Genomic DNA, 10750 nt, shown 5'->3' with positions numbered 1-10750 from the left:
CTGAAACTTAATGTGTCTCCCAGGCTTACCTCAAATTTGCAACAATCCTGCTGCCTCAGCCTCACAAGTACTTAAATTACAGGCATGCACCTCTATGGCTTGGGCCACCCCCCTTTTCTGCTTGTGGGGTGAGTGTGGATTCAGCCACAGAATTACAGGTGACCACAAAACAAACTCCTTTTCACAATTCGTCTTGAATTTTGTATTGTTTGGTTTTTCAAGACAAGGTTTCTCTGTATAGCTCTGGCTGTCCTGGAACTCACTCTGTAGACCAGGCTGGCCTCGAAATAAGAGATCTGCCTGCCACGTGCCTCCATCTCTGCTGGGATAAAAGATGTGTGAAACCAGCACCTGACTTCACCTTGAATGTTTGTTTGTGTTCCCACTGATCTCAGCTGATGGAATATCCCGACTCAGTCATTGTTAGGGTTTCTTTCCAGAAATTCCTTTTTTGTTGTTACTTATTTTGACACAGTGCCTCACTATGTAGCCCAGGCTGGCCTGGAACTCACAAATGCTTCCATCCCTGTCCCTGCTTCTGCCCTTCATGGCATATGTGTGTGTGTGTGTGTGTGTGTGTGTGTGTGTGTGTTTATATATACATATATATGTGTGCGTGTATGTGTGTATGTGTATATGTATATATAAATATATAAATACAACCTGCTGCACCTGATTAATGTTGCTATGGTTTCATAGCTGACCACTTGGGACTGGATAACAGTTAAGAGCTCATCCCGGGATAACTATTTCTCTCACTGTCCGAATTTCTTAGTTACCTGTAGCTCTTTGTCTAGGCGTTGGTCCCTGTGAGAGTCTCGCTTTCATGTTAGTGTGTCTACTGGTCCTGTCATTGTGCAGTCTCAGTGCAGGAATCGTGTCACAGATGTATCTGTCCGCTGAGGCTCTGCACCCCGACCTGCTATCAGTTGTAGCTTCCTGTAACGGTCAATGTCTGTTGCAAAGAGAAAGTGCTTGGTGAGGGCTAAGAGCTACACTTACCCATGGGCACAGGATAGGTGTTTTTTTAGTGCTACATTTTTAACATTTACCTAGTGTGAGTGGATCCATACACCAGTATGTGTGTGTATGTGTGTGCGTGCATGCATACACATGCATGTATGCTTGTGTGTATGTGTGTGTATGTATGTGTATTCACATACGTGTTTGTGCACACACATACATATGCATATGGAGGTCAGAGGAGGACAACTTTGCCGGCCTCAGAAATTTTTTGGCTTTTATTATTTTCAAGACAGGGTTTCTCTGTCTGTCCTGGACTCACTTTGTAGACCAGGCTGATCTCGAATTCACAGAGATCTGCCTGCCTCTGCCTCCTGAGTTTCATTTGTCCCAAGGATTGAGAAGTGTCACTGCCACTCGGTGGTCAGAGCTAGAGATTCCAAGCACGCTGAGATGTGTATGGTGGTTCCTCACTTCCCTAGGAAGACAGCTTGGCGTCCTGGGGCATTCCTGTGAGTGAGGCGCACACTACCCTCTTACTCTCTCAGTCTGCTTCATATACAAATCGGAATTTTACAAGACCAGAACCACATACCAGGAAATCACACTGTGCAGACCTACTGTACACAGCGCTCGAGTCTCCCAGACACACGAGCCCCAGGCCTAAGGTATGTGGGGCATATCAGAAAATCATCCTGTGAAGGCCTTCTGTGTAAAGCTCCCCAGTCTCCAGACACAGAAGTCCCAGTCTATCTTCGAGGCATCTGGACTCTAGATTTCTATTGACAGGGATAAGCAAGTGATTGCTTTAAAGTATTTGAATGTTAACACATGAATTAACTTACTATAAGTAGTTCTAGTTTGTTTGCCCTTTACGAGTTATGGTTGTGTTAGGAAGTATAAGAGTGTAAATAAAGTGTTCAACCTGCCCTCCTCACCTTCTCCTGTCTCCCTTCACTTCCGGGCATTGCCTTGGCCTTGGGATAAAAGGGCAAGACAGCAGGTACAAATACTCTAGGAAGAGCCCCTGATTAATAGTTGGTAGTGAGCTGATTTATAATTGCTATCGTTTTAGTGAGATGATCCCGAGGTGTCAGCTCCTACAGGCACCTAGTGGCCCGCAGTGGAAGCTGGCTAGTGGACATCCTGGATAGACCTTCTAATCTTCCAACACAATTATCTAGGCACAGTCCCCACATCAATTGTTTAAATTCTTATCTTTGCCTCTGTGTCTACTTCTGGGGAACCAAGTCTAACACAGGCCAGCGCCAAAATCTTATTTTTTAGCAGAAATACTGGGTACAACGGGATTGAAACTCCACACCCCATGAAAGTCTGGAGTTTTGCTCAATGCCAAAAATGTGTCATGGGGATAGTGATTGTCCTACTTCTGATGACCCCTGAGGGACAGAGATTCCTTCCCAATGCAATCTTGGGCACTGTCAATGTCCCAGCCTTGAAGAACCACTAAAGACTATAAACCACTCTTTATTGCTCAGGGTGTCTATAGCTCAGACCCACAGAAATAAATCAGATGGATCACTGAGTATCATTGTCTGGGTACATGGAAATTTATGCAGATAAAAGCATCTTCTGTTCTCCATTTTTAATTGTAACATGAGCCACTTACCTTTAAGTCAACAAGCATTTATCGAGTGCCTGCTATACAGCAAGCTCCAGGTACACAATGGTGAAGTTAATCAATGAAATCATTTCCTTTATCAGAGGTTGACAGAGCCTATGCTGGGCCACTATGCTTGCTGTAACAAAACACTCAGGATAAGCAACTTGTAAGAAAGGCAGATTTATTTTGTAGATCTTCCATGGTTCCACTAGTTTCAGTCCATGGTCACTTGGACCTGGGACCATAGTGAGGCAGGATGTAACAGTAGAGGTGACCTGTAGAACATAGACGCTCACCTCATGGTGTCCAGGAAGCAAAGGCAGCAAAGAAGGGCCTCAGCTCTTAAATACTCCCTTTAGGGGTATATTGGTTCCTTTTCTAGGTGGTTCTCCATTCTAAAAAAGAAAAATAGCTACTTTTCTGTTGCTGTGATAAAATATCATGACCAAAGCAACTTGTAGAAGAAAGACTTATCTGGGCTGGTCATTCCAAAGAGATAAGAGTCCATCATGGCGGAGAAGGAAGGCAACAATGGACGGGCAGGAGGCAGAGGCAGGCATTTGGAAGCTCATATCATCAACCAGAAACACAACTCACAAGTGCTATGAGGTTCTTAACCAAAGTTCACTCACCACAGTGCACTTCTTCCAGCAAGGGCACACCCTCCAAACCTCCACAGACAGTGTCACCAACTGGTGACCAAGTGTGCAACTATCTGAGCCTATGGGAGACACACCCATTAAGCTACCACAGGAAGCACACCTTTAATGACCTAATTTCCTTCAACCAGGCCAAACCTCTTGAGAGCCCCACAAAGTCCCCCATACCAGAGATTCAAGACCATGCCTTCACCACATGGGCCTTTGGAAGTCACTTATCCAGACCATATCAAATACTAATGATAATTTTAATACAACATAGCACATGGCGTATGTTTAGTGCTGTTGACCCTAATGAGAAAAATAAAACAGAGAAAGAGGAAGACTACATTGGGAACCAATTGATCTTAAAAGGCAGAGGGGAGAAGAGCACCATGTCCAACAGTGATAACAATAACTGGCAACAACCTTAATGAAGGTCAAGGCTTGACTCCCAACCAAAAGAGTAGTAGAGTGGTGGAGGCTGGAGGGTCCAATCACCAGAAGATTCCTCCTGTGAAAATGCCCAAAGATGGCACATCTTCTGCCTTTCCCATCGTGCCTTAGGACTAGCCACCTCCCTGGAGAACTAATAGCAAATCGGAAAGTGCTCCTCCATCTTTTTTAGCATGTTCTAATTTTCCTTCCTTCTTGATTTTTAAAACCAAAGCCAGGAAGTTATGCTGGGTTTGTTTTTTTTTTTCCTTCCCATCTTCCCTAAGATCTTCTCTAACGCTTTCATCCCCTGCCTAAGGGATGGAAAGGGGAAAGAGAGAAAAAAAACAGAGCCTAAATTAACTGGGTACACACCTCTTCTTCCCAGTGTACCCAGAATCCAGAAGTGCTGCCTTGCCGTGTCTGTAGTTCACAGGGAAGGCCATAGATTTGTTGTTTTGCTTCAAAGTCTTAAAAATAGCACGTTATTGGAGATTCCAGAGGGAAAACCCCAAATAGGCAAGCCATATTGGCTCCTGGAGCATAGGGTCTTGGCACAGGGCACCATGTTGGCAGGACTGTGCCTACGCTGAGAGGATGCACGGCCAACTCCAACAGAACTTCCAGCGGGAGTTTTATGACCCTCTTTCATCCAAGCTGCTATTTAGGCAAAGGCATGATTGCTTCTAATCACTTTGCTTCTGTGGCTGTAGCCAAGTCCTCTGTCAACCTGCCTGGTCCTGGAACAGCTCTGGTTTTAGGAAAGAGAATCCTCTTGTAAAGTGTAGAGGTGCTAATGGCCACCCTCCAGGATGCTGGTCCCGCGTGCCAGCAGGCAGAAGAGCCAAAGGTAACAATGCAAGTGTGTAAAGAAAATGGGATAATTGGTCCGTCCGTTACTAAAGATGCATGATTCTTCACTAGTCAAGAACTTCTTTGTCCTTGATGTTTATGCATTTCTCTGGCTCCTGGGGCATGCCCAGGAATGAAAGGAACTTTTTTCATGAAAAATCCTGGTTCGCCCAAAACAATTGGCACATTTTCTGTATCTAAAACATTCTGTTAAGTGGCCAGTTGGCTTTTAACCTAGGCACTTGGTGTGATGCATATGGTTTGTAACTGGGGTATCCTTCACGCGGGTTTGCTAACTGAATCATTCAGTGTTCATACAATACCCATGCCAAGGTTTCTAAATTGCCACTCCACCAGAGCCAATTTTACTATCATTTGGGGGCTTGTCATGGTTAGGGTTTTACAGTCGAGAATTTCTACTTAGAATAAGTCACCAAGTATAATAGCTACCTTTGTCAATTTGACACAACATAGAACCACCTGAAAAGAGTGTCTCAGTGAAGGATTATCTACATTGGGTATGGTCTGTAGGGAATTGTCTTAATTCAGTAACTTGATGTTAATGCCCAGCCCACTATGGGTGGTACCATTCCCTAGGCAGGGGGTCCTGAACTATATACAAGTTGGAAAATTGTGCTAAGTACAAGCAGGAAAGTGGAGGAGCATATATGCATTCATGTCTTTCTATACTTGACTATGGATATGGTGTATCTATATGCTCAATGTTTCTGCCTTGACTGTCCCACAAGGATGGGCTGTAACCTGGAACCATAAGTCAAAATAACCCTCTTTCTCCTCTAAGTAGCTTTTTGTCACAGCAAAAAGAAATGGATGCAGCTGCTCTACTAAGAGATGAGCAGATAGATGCTGGAGTCTGACAAAAGGAAGAGGTGTTTTCCCATCTCCCAGTGATTCTGCGCTGGCCACTGATGTGAGGGCTGAAGCCATAGCTGCCAGTACTGGCACAGACATGCCAGCTCAGACTTTCAGCCCATGCTCTTATTGGATCTCTTGCCTATGTATTGCGCTCTCTCTCTCTCTCTCATTCTCTCTCTCTCTCTCTATCTCTCTCTCTCAAAAAAAAAAAAATTCCTCAACTCCCAGACCTCAGAGACTTCCTAAAAGCCTATCTCCTTCACAGTCCACTCTAATATCCTTTCAGAGATTAGAACCCGCCCTTCTCCAGAGAACAGAGCCTGTACCCTCTTGGTTCTCTGTTCATTCACTGTCCCAAATCATACATTCTTGAGACCCGAGATCATTAGCCATTTAGTCCCCTTTCCACAAGTGAGCTCCAGCCCTTGATATTGGGGCCGAGGGAAGGCTGCTAAGTGTCTGCATTAAAACAGTCTGGTACCCATATTCCACCTCACCAGGTGAGAAGGATGCTTTGTCCATCTCTGGAAGAGCTATCTGGGATAAGTTGCCAAGGGTGCAAGTTTATTGTCCACTGTGGAGGCAAAGTTCTTCGAATTCCCTCATTAGTACTAGAAATAAGCTTTCCAGTACCAAAAACAGTCATGGTTTAAGAATGTTTTTGTAGATCTGATGGTTTCATCTACCTATCTACCTATCTATCTATCTATCTATCTATCTATCTATCTATCTATCTATCTATCATCTATGTATATCTATCATCTTTATCTATCTCTTGTCATGAAGATTAGTGACTGAGGACCATTCACAAGTTGTGTTTGCTTACTTGACTGAGTGTTTTTTGGTATTGTGTTGATGTGGGATCTCCCTGTGTTACCCAGATTGGTTTCAAACCCCTAAGCTCAAGTGGTCTTCCTACCCCAGCCTCTCGAGTAGCTGGCCCTATAGCCATGTACCAGCATGCTTGGCTCATCACAGGGTTGTCACTGATGATGAGGTGCTAGGGTGCGGTTGGAGCCACACTCTCAGGTGCCAACTGCATTCCTGCTGCCTTATCAGACTTTTTAAGGAAATAAAGTTCCCCTTCTGTGTGTGCAAGCACACAGGCTGCCTTCACATATGATGATAGATATGTCATTCTGAAGGTCTGGCTAACTGTAATCTAATGCCAGGGCCACCTCTTACCTTTGTCAATAATGGTTGGCCACCACCTTCTTCTCCCTGAAGACATCACAAAAGGCTCCCTCCTAAGGCTGTCCACAGAAGTTAAATGAGAGACATGATGTGAAGGGTGTGGCAAGTCAGAAGAGACCCTTACAAATCAGATGTGGCTACTGTTGTCCTTGATGTAGGTAGACAGACATGCTCTGCCCTCTGTTCCCTTTGGCCAGTGGCTTTTGTTATTTCATGGTCTTGAAAGGATGGAGTCTGTCTTCTGATACCACTAGTGACAGACACCGATACTCAACTCCTGCTACAGAGGAGGTGCTGAGAGTGTCAGCTCAGCTTTGCAGAGGAAGGACCTGAGACACACAGCATAACCACGGCAGACATCTTCAAGTGTAGACAACCAGGTTCTAGTCCTGTCCATAACTCTTTAGCTGATACCCTTGGCTGTCTTGTACCGTGCCTGGCTTTTTTTGAATGCTAAATGATTTAAGATGTTGCCAATTCTCCAAGCACTTCCTTCTTCCTAATCAGACTGGATGATGCTGACAGCATAGTCACACCACAGGGGCTGGGGACACGACCTGGTGGGTGCAACCCAAGCAACCACAACACTCTGCCCCAGAACCATGTAAGACCAGGTTTCAGTAGCACACACACCTGTAATCCCAGCATCCCCCAGGGAGGTGGAAAACATCTCCAGAAGCTAGCCAACCCAGCTAAAGATACATTATTCTAACAATAATTATAATCAAAATTACAATATTCAAGACTGTCTTGAACAATGTGGCAAGTAAAGACTGACCCCTGAAGGCTGCCCTCTGTCCGACATACATGCCATGCCCCCAAATGGCCACACTTACGATGCACACACAGTTACACATCAGATCAGCTCTTGCCTTTTCCTTTCCTCTGTTCTTTCTTCCCTCTCTGTTTATGGGGTGTTTTCTTTCTGGTCTGGGACAAAAGGTCACTATGCAACCTGAAGAAAGCCCCCCAAGATGACTGTCCAGTGGTCACTTCGTGTGTGTGTGTGTGTGTGTGTGTGTGTGTGTGTGTGTGTGTGTAGTTCTCACAGAGGCCAGAAGAGGGCGTGAGATTCCCCTAAAGCTGGAGTTACAGGCAGTTGCAAGAGCTTCTCTGTAAATCCTCCTGTAACTGCTGAGCCATCTTTCCAGTGCTAACCAGCAGTCACTTCCTTTCTGGGGCTCAATCCTCTTGTCTAGCTGGGAGCAATATTATTTAAGAAAGACTGAGTCGTGAGGTCCTAAGATTGTCACACATATGACTGTCGCTGAACCAACCTTTTCTGCCAGCAGGATTTTGGACTCCATGGTAATTTTTATTCTCAGGATGCTATCCAGGAAATGAACACGACTAAATAGTATTTTCATTTCTCATGAGCAAAATGAGCAGAAATAGCGTAATGGTGACCATTTTTTGAAATGGGAAATACACTCGATATATCTAATTTACTCTCTCTGATGAACTTTTTGGAGCCTCATCCGTGTGACAGGCACTACACTGGGCCTGGAAGAAAACAGAACTCTCATGCTTCTGTAGCTATTGTAGTGAGGACAGACGGTAAATAAACAAATAACTATGGACCGTGTCTGGCATCGATAAGGACCATAAGAGAAGCAAGCGCAAGGGCACGTAGGGGGCGGTGCTTAGGAAAGAGCCTGCTTGGGAAAGGGCGGTGCACTCAGGTCCACTGAGTAAATTTAGAAACCAAGGCTTAAAGCCCATCTGGGGAAGGTGAGCCAGGGACAGAAAACAGTTAAGTAAGAATCCCCTGAAGCCAGCAGTGACCTGTATATAAGAACGGCCAGATGGAATTGTGCGGGGCATGGCGAGGCAGCACAGCGAGGCAGTGCCGGGAAGGAGGTGGGGTTTACACAGACAGAAACTTCAGAGCCAAATGTGTTTGGATCAGCATGCAGAGGCTCGTGTCTCGTGCTACCTTATTCTTTAGTGGAAATATGGTAACGCAGAGTTCAAAAAAAAAAAAAAACACTCCTTGGCAAAATAAAATGTTGGAAAGTCTCTATTGGTTTCTTAAAACTTTTTTTTTTTAACCTGGTCGGCGTATTCTAGAAGTCTGGGGATGTCTGCAGTAGGAGACATCTTGTGGCATTCTGTAGGTGGAAGTGGCGAGGTGCAGAAGGAAGTAGGCGATCCAAAAGCCCGCGTCCCTGCAGACACGCTGGGTGGCATTGGGCATGAAGTCTCTATTTCTGAGTCCTACGTTCCTAGCATCTAAAGTGAGGGGAGGTTTTTGAGACTCCCAAGACCAGTGAAGGTGCATGGAGGAGGGGGGAGGAGGTCGCCGCCAGCTCAGCCTGAGGGTGAAGGAGCACAGGGGTTGTTCTGAACTCTCTGAGGAAGCTGCCTAGTCAGTCTCCACATGGGAAGGAAGGGTAGGATTATGTCAATGCCTCAGATTCTTCTAGATAAAAAGGAAACATTAATTTTGAGAGTAGAGTTTCTCTGTTGGTTAATCCTGTTATCTCATTTCAAAATAAAATTTAAAAATGAGAAAACTCAGACGCAATCTTGTTGTCCAAGCAACACAGGAAGTAGAGGCAGAAGGGTCATGAGTTCAAGATCATCCTCGGCTATGTTTATGCCAGCCTGGGCTACATGAGAGCCTGAGAAAGGAGGAGGGAGGGAGGGAGGGAATATGAAACTTGTGTGAACCCACTAAATACACTTGGGGATTGGGAATATTAAAAACAGAAAGAAGCCTGGTATCAACTTCCAAACCCTCATGCAGACTTAATATGCAGTGTTTTAGTGGCCAGTATTTGATTGGAGGGGGGTAGATTTCCCTCCTCTCTCTGGTATTTGTAAACCTCAGCCCACCTGCTTAAATGTCTACCTTAAAGTCATGACGTGGAGCCTTAGGAGAAAAAACAGCCCTCGCCTACACCTCCTCTATCCCAGCGAATAAATAACTTTAAGGAAAAACACCAGTATCCTTCCCAGGCACTTTCACCTCCGGCTTTTTCTGGTTCTCTGGCTCCCTAACCAGTCACATTTCTGATGAGTCTTTTTAATTTTTTTTAACTGCTTTGCACAACAAAATGCAGCCAAGCTGAGAATCTGAATGTCTTGCTCTTGGGAGAAAACAGGAAAATTCACACACACACACACTACACACACAAGAAAATGACGTTTGGTTAGCGGGGCCATTCTCGGCAGCCATGTTTGAGAACAAGATTAGACAATGATGCGATTGTCTAATCTGTATCTTCTGTAATACCCAGCAGTGCAAACTTCCTTCGCTGATTTGGTATTGACTCGTATATGATATCGATTTAGAAATCATCCTGTACACCATGTCCGAGAGGGATGATAAATTATGAGGAAAATATTTTTGGCAGGATTTTAAAGGGAGCGATCTGATTTTGACCTTAGATCTTATTCTGAGGCCATTCTTATCTTTCTGGCCTTCTTTTTAGCCTATCACTTATGTACCAAATATTTTAAGTACTTAAATTGCCTGGCTTCTTATTTCCCTAACGAGAGCTTATTTGTATCTTGGACATAATAACTGGCTACAAATGGCTTTCTCCTGGTTGTGTTTTTAGTCCAGTGTCCTTGGGGGAACCACAAAGAGACCAATAGCGTCAATCCAGAGGGGAGGGGGAGAGACAGGGAAGGGAGACTTAATACTTAGGACAACAGGACTGGGGATGGCCTGCAAAGTTTCAGCTTGTTAACTGATGACTTGTTTGTGGGATGGCGGCAAAAGCTCAAAGAAGAAGGCTTCCCGGATCTTAAATGAAGTTTCCCCAAGAGTCCAAGCTTCGGGTCCTTATTCTCAAATTCTGACCCGTGTAGAGACTCCATGTGGCTATATATACTCCTTCCTGGGTCACAGGTCATATCACGGTAACAGTGCCCATTGACTTCCGTTAAAAGGAAACCAGTTTTCCCTGGGTTACATGCCTGCTCTCCCAAGCACGACCTACATGCTACAAATATTGAGATTACTTTAAAAAAGTAACCGTGTTTTTTTTTTAAAGTGGCCCTCTTCTTAATGGGAAATGGTGGCATGTGCCCATAGTCACAAAACTCAGAAGGTTGAGGCAGGAAACACCATGAGTTCAAGGCCAGCCTGAGTCTCATGGTGAATTGTAGAACAGTCTGGGGTGTTGGTATAGGTCCAAACTCAGTGCGTCATCATCCT

Source organism: Grammomys surdaster, unplaced genomic scaffold (genome assembly GCF_004785775.1).
Source record: "Grammomys surdaster isolate TR1022 unplaced genomic scaffold, NIH_TR_1.0 193, whole genome shotgun sequence".
Lineage (NCBI taxonomy): Eukaryota > Metazoa > Chordata > Mammalia > Rodentia > Muridae > Grammomys > Grammomys surdaster.
Note: the sequence above shows the minus strand (reverse complement) of the source record.